The sequence below is a fragment of the Protopterus annectens genome, chromosome 2.part0 (assembly GCF_019279795.1).
Source record: "Protopterus annectens isolate FY-2018-M chromosome 2.part0, PAN1.0, whole genome shotgun sequence".
NCBI lineage: Eukaryota > Metazoa > Chordata > Ceratodontiformes > Protopteridae > Protopterus > Protopterus annectens.
Genome location: NC_056728.1, coordinates 1,116,005,531 through 1,116,012,064, shown reverse-complemented (window position 1 = coordinate 1,116,012,064; position 6,534 = coordinate 1,116,005,531). Strand labels below are relative to the sequence as shown.

The 6,534-nt window shown below is 42.3% G+C and overlaps 1 pseudogene; it reads right to left on the bottom strand.

The window, feature by feature from the left end:
* Positions 1 to 2,761: 2,761 nt before the first annotated feature.
* On the bottom strand, positions 2,762 to 6,272 carry LOC122793878 (annotated as a pseudogene).
* Between the last annotated feature and the right edge of the window lie 262 nt (positions 6,273 to 6,534).

Sequence of the window (6,534 nt, the reverse complement as noted above, 5' to 3'; positions counted from 1 at the left end):
AGTGTACAGTGCCCTATAAACCTTGTTAAGTTGATGAGGAAGTCATTTCTGGAAGAACTGTATCAACCAGATGTCCTTATTTTTACTAGGCTATTTAAAATAAAGAAATCAGAAGCTCTTCACTAAAGTCAAAATACTGTGTATTTAATAAGGAAATCATACTGTTTTTCTGGCTTACACAAACAAGACTCATGGTTTGTTAATTATTTTTTCCATTTTTGCAGTTTTTAGGGACATGTTATAATTTCTATAAGTTCACAGTGTTATTTCAATATTAGCAATTTAAACGTAAGAAGCAGTTTTGAAATTTCAACATTTTCTGTCTTGGGATGCAACAGAATCATGATGGCTTTATTTCAGGAGATCCATGCATTGACTGCTTCAAATCATTAGCACTTGATTTCTTCATAACTTCTTTAGTATCAGATTTCTTGCAATGAGTCAGATATCCTTATGATGCTTACACAATGCTTGCATGAATCAGGCAGAAATATTCTAATCTGTTGAAACGTATAATTTTTTCAGGCCAAGTGCTCCTCTTCCTTTTCATGTTTAGTGCCCCGGCATCGACACAAACCATCTAGATGACATCTTTAAAGATGTTAAAGGGATTTAGCCAGAGAAGAATGTGATCTTTCAAAAACATAAATTTGAAGTTCTATAAAGGAGAATTTGACTACACACAAGTATTACATGAGCTTAATAACTGTGCCGTACATACATTTATAAAATCATTAACAATTCAGGCATGCAATTCAGGAACAACAGGGGAAGGAACTTTAAAAGTTACATCTGACGTTAAACATCTCTAGAGTTTCAAAGTTATTGCAGATATTACAGACATCAACCAATAACATTGAAAGATTTAAAAGATGAAGCATTATCAAACTGACTGGTAAAACATTTGATGATAAGAATAAACAAATGAAAAATGGAAAAAAAATCAAGTCATGGATGTATATGTTGCAATTAAAGGCAAATAAACAAGATACTGCTCTCATCAGTACAGTCATACATCTCAAGGATAAATTCTACCCCATAACTTTTCAGCTCTAGAAAAAGGAAATATTTGGCTAACTCCTTTGAAATCCTTTTAAAACTTAAAGGTGATAAGTGACAATCATAGAAAAACAACCCCTCACCAAACAATAGGCAGCAACATATCCAAGTCATAATCTCCTCAAACAATATGACAAAACAAAAGACAGCCTATAAAAACATTTAGAAATACTTAGATACATTTTAAAACAGTTCTAAAAATAAGTAAATTGATTCACAAGAAGTATTATTCAAAATAAACCAGTAACAGCAACTTTGACATTCTCCCGCTCCAACTTCTTCTCTGAAGTCTTCAACTTCCCATCCTATCAAAGACTCATACTACCCCCACAGTCACAAGAACCATTTATTTTCATTTCTCAGTCTATTTTAAACAAGTCAAAACAAGAGACTTTGAACCTTGTCTGCAAAAAATACCTTTAATAATGTTATACTTGCCAGGAGCAAACATAGAGGATGTGAGGCAGGCCTTAGAACGCCTTAATATAAGGAAGTTTGGATCTGTTTTTTTTTTTATCTCAATACAAATGATCACATTCACAAGGTCTGTCTGACTGTTAGCAGGGAACTTACATCTGTCTTAGACAGCATGGCTTTTACAGGTGTTAGGACGTATTTTTCACAAATCACATATAGAAAGAAGAGTCATTTCATCATGAATGAAGAGATTGTTTGAGTAAATATCTACATGAAAAAATGTCCAATTTAAAAAATGAAAATGTGTAGAGCATCTAAGCCTAATACTGGGCACATGTGTTCAGACAGGCTGGCGTACACTTGTCAAGATCAGGGAAAATAATTTTTGCAGCAGATATTTTTCAGTATTTAATAAACACAAGGCAAGATTTTTGCCAGGTCAAAAATGTAATAGGTCACTGACAGCAACATTTGATGCATTTCTGATGTTTGTTAATTTCAGGAGCATTAATAATAAATTTTGTTTTATTGGAAAATGTGCTACATTCCCACATGATTGATGTTGCTATTGTCTGTGAAACATGATTAAAGAACAATGAATGAAAACAAGTTCTATCAGGGTGTAACTATTTTTATTGTAACAGACATTCTACAAAAAATCAGAAGAAGGTGTTATGAAGAGATTAAATATTGCTATAAGATCTGTGATTACTACATATTCAATTATAACACTGATACTATAGATTGTGCAATCATGACAATAAAGACAATGCCAGAACATATTACAATTGTTGGAGTTTATAGACCAACAAAAACAAGTGTTGATGACCTAGAAGAATTCATACATTTCTTGCATGAAACACAAGAGGGAAGAATAATAGTGGCTTGGGACTTATATTTAACAGAAACATAGAGGAATAATATTGATTCAATAATATTAGTAAGAAAACTATTCACAATGTATGTTCAGGAACAACAGTTGCTTCAGTTTGTAAAAAAAAAAAAAACTACCAGGGAACGGAACATACAAGACATTGTTTGTGTTCCTGAAGAAATTACTGTTACTTAATGTTAAGTTTTACCACCTTTGATGCAGAAAACTGAAATCTAAACCAAGGCACAGAAGGTTAATTACATATTATATAGAAGTAAAACAGACAGTATATAAAACTAATTGGAGTGATGTGTTCATTGAAAAAAACAGCAGAAGGAATGTGGAAAGTTTTGATAGAGAAATTGCATGCAAATAAATAAAAAAATGTTTAACATCAGGATCTATGTACTGACAAACTCTGTGTAGATTCTAAAATTTATTCTCAGACACAACAGATTGTAGATATATTTACAAAATCTTATGCAAAACAGTTTGGCACTGCAAAGGGGGTACTAAATTGTTCTAGTGACATCCAGGTAACCTCATATTCTGAAATCAAATGAGATTATATTGAAAAGAACTAAGCAGACTGGATGCAAACAAAGCACAGAGAGGAGACAGATTAAAAAATAATGACCTGAGAACACTTCAGCAAAAACTTACAGTGCCATTATATCTATTATTTACTATGTCATATAAATATGGGGACATTTCTCAAGACTGGTGACATGCACCTATTAAACCTAACTTTAAGGGAACACCAACAAAGGATCAAAAAGCATTGTCACTATGAACGCTTGGCCCCCACAAGCCAGTTATCCCTGTGGCATCTTTTCTGACACCTCCTGCTTAAAACCCAAAAAGCCAGAAAGATCATGAGGCCCCACTTTCACAGTCCGTATTCATACTGAAAATAAAGATTAAGTGAGCTTTTGCTCTTCTGCTCCATGGGATGTTTCTGTCCTCCCTGAGCTCACCTTAGGACACCTGCATTACTCTTTGCCAGGTGTACCACTCCAGTCAAACTCCCCACCTGAGACTGTCCCCAGAGCCGCTTCATGCTCAGATGACCAGGCGCTTAGAGTCAGAAGCAAGAGCCCTTGTGGGGATCACCCCCCAGCCTCACCGGGTAAGGGGAAAAAAAATAAGAGTAGTGATATTTCACCAGCAGCCATGGCCTCCCACTTATTCTACACCTCTCATGTCTCCTCACAGTGCCAGACTAGTGTCAAGCTCAATTGGATATTCTTTCCTTGCTGATTCTGCCAAGCTTGTTCCCTTGGCTGTGGTTTTACTAGATAGTAGGTAGGGACAGTAGTAATCTCATTCATCCATTCATGTGCATCACTAAATAGTTGATGAGGCATTTGGCTGCCATAACAGAGTCATGGTTACTACTGCTGTTTACCCGCGCTTTATTAAATTTCTTCACTTTGACATTCAGAGCACTGGGCAGAAATCACATTGCATCAATACTCATCTTGGGCTTTTGTGATGCTTTGTTTTAATTAAACAGTTGGATTTCCCCAGTCTGCAGCAGTTCTAAGTCAGCTGCTAGCTGCCAGATGATGCGGGATGCCGGACAGGACCGGAGCTCACCACAGTCGGGGTGATCCACAGGAAGGGCCCGGCATGCATCCAGAGTCACTGCCACCATCCCCCCTGGCCCCCCAGGGAGTGGTAAAATGACACCTTGTCCAGCCATGGTGCTCACCCAGTCTTGCTTCATGCCTGAGCCTGACTGACCCAGCCCTTAGAGCCAATCCTTATCATGAAGTTATGAATTTGGCTTGATGACTTCCCTTACCTACATTTTTCTAACATGCAAGAGGCTGTTCACCTTGGAGACCTGTTGTAGATAAGGGTACTGCCCTGTGTGAGACTTACACCCTCTCCCTCAGATTTTCAAGGATGTCAAGAGCTCACCTGATGCTGCCAGAACCGCAATGCTTTACAGGATGCAGGCCCCTCTCTCCGGGCAAACCCATTCCATGGTGCACTGCCCTTTACAAAGAAAACAGAACTCTCCCAGGTGGCCTACTCTGGCTTCTCCTGAATTGTTTGCATCACCCACTAGATGCCATGAGGTATCCATCTCTGCCTCTGCAGATTAAGGGATTTGAACTCAACTCCCTTTCAATCGACTGAGGAGAGGCCATCACCCATCCCTTCAGAACAGTGCTCACCTCAGGACCAACTGACCCATGTTCAACTGCTGTTCACATGGAACCCTTCTTCACTTCAGCCTTTAAACATGTCATTTGAATATTTGCTACTACCACCAAGATCTGAACCAGTGGCAGCTCTACCCGGGCCCTCTCCCTGGGCTTCAGTGCCACCATGGTGCCCCTCCTGATGCTCCAGTGCAATCCATTTTCAGGGCTAGTTGATTTGGCAGGTGAGTTGTTACACACTGTTTAGTGAATTCTGACATCCATGGCCACTGTCCTGTTGTCTATATCAACCAAGAGCTTTTCTAAGGACTGATGAGCACATTGGAGGAATTATCCCGGCATTTGGTTCATCTCACAGCACCAGTTCTGCTTACAAAAAGTGGCCCACTGAGCACTTGCATTCCATGCCTGGCTCCAAGCCAGCTAGTCTGGCTTCTTACCCATTTAAAGTTTGAGAATAGGTTGAGATCATTTCTGCTCCAAGACCTATAATCATTCATTTTACTAGAAAAAAATGCATCTGCCAAGTGCCAGCTATTCTGAGGGAAATTTTGGAGGGAACCAGCTACTAGATGGTTCGATTAGTCTTTCACCCTTATACCCAGGTCAGATGACTGATTTGCAGGTCAGGACCTCTACAGACCTCCAACAGAGTTTCCTCTGGCTTCGCCCTGCCCAGGCATAGTTCACCATCTTTCGTGTCCCACCAGGTATGCTCACATTCCACCTCCCCAAAGGGACAGATGAGATGGGCTGGCAGTGTGCCCCCCCACATAGGGCGGGGGGATCCCACCTCAGCCAGGGCACACCAGCTCTCACTTTCATTGTGCCATGGGGTCTCCTGCCTACCCTCAGACAAGTGCACCTGTTAGACTCCTTGTTTCATGTTTCAAGATGGGATAGATGGGTCACCAACATCGCTGTGGACCCTTGGCACCCAAGCTGAGCCCACCGGCCTGGTGGTGGGACATGGTCATGCCACACTGAGGACAGTCTGGCCCAATCAACAGTCCCGCCACGAGAGCAGGGTGGGTGTGGGGGTAGTCATCTCCTATGACCCTGGGGCATGGCGAGGGCTGATGCCGCAGGCTGTAACACTCTGATCTGTGGAGGGGAGCCACCTTTCATGTGGTCTTCCCAGTCAACCTGGAGCCAGTCACGGTGCACTGGTGCAGAAGAAGTGGTCCTGACAGCAGCCGTTGTGCCCAGGGATGGTCCCCCACACCCTAGAGGGGGAGGGGGGGGTCTGCCTTGCCCAGGTGGCTGACACAGCTGCTGAGCTGAATCTTCCGGGCAGACCGCATAGACCTCACCCCTTTACCTCTGAATGGTTTCACCCCCTCTTGAACTCACTCTTCAAAGTTCTTTTCAACTTTCCCTTACAATAGTTGTCTGCTATTGGTCTCGCCCCAGTGTTTAGCCTTAGATGGAGTTTACTAGCTGCTTTGGGCTGCATTTACAAACAACCCAACTCTGGGAAGACCTGATCCCAACATGCTGGGGGCTGCCACCAGTCTCACACTTTCCTCAGACTGAGCCTCGATCACAAGGACTTGGGCACTCTGGGAGGTGCTGCGGAGATGGACTTCTGTACTCCAGATTTCCCTGTGCCTGTCGCCCCAACAGGGATTCAGTGCTAGGCTCCTCACTCTTCACTAGCTGTAATTGAGGGAATCCTGTTTAGTTTCTTTTCCTCCACTTAGTAATATGCTTAAATCCAGCGGGTCACCATGTCTGATCTGAGGTCAAGTTCCGAACATGGTTGCACGTGGGAGGTGGTGGGTGAGGTAGCCATGGAGACATATGGCCATGCCTCCCCTACCCTTGGTCCATGCACCTGCACCTCCTGCCACCCGATTCCAGGTGGTGGAAGAGGAGGGCTGACATGGCCCCAGTGGGTGGGAACTCAGTGGGCATCTGGCCTTGCTACAGCAGGGCAGCTGAGTTGTGGTACCATCAACAGCCTCAGCCTCTGAGGTGGGGGCCGGATGTGTGCCTTCTCCCTCCCTA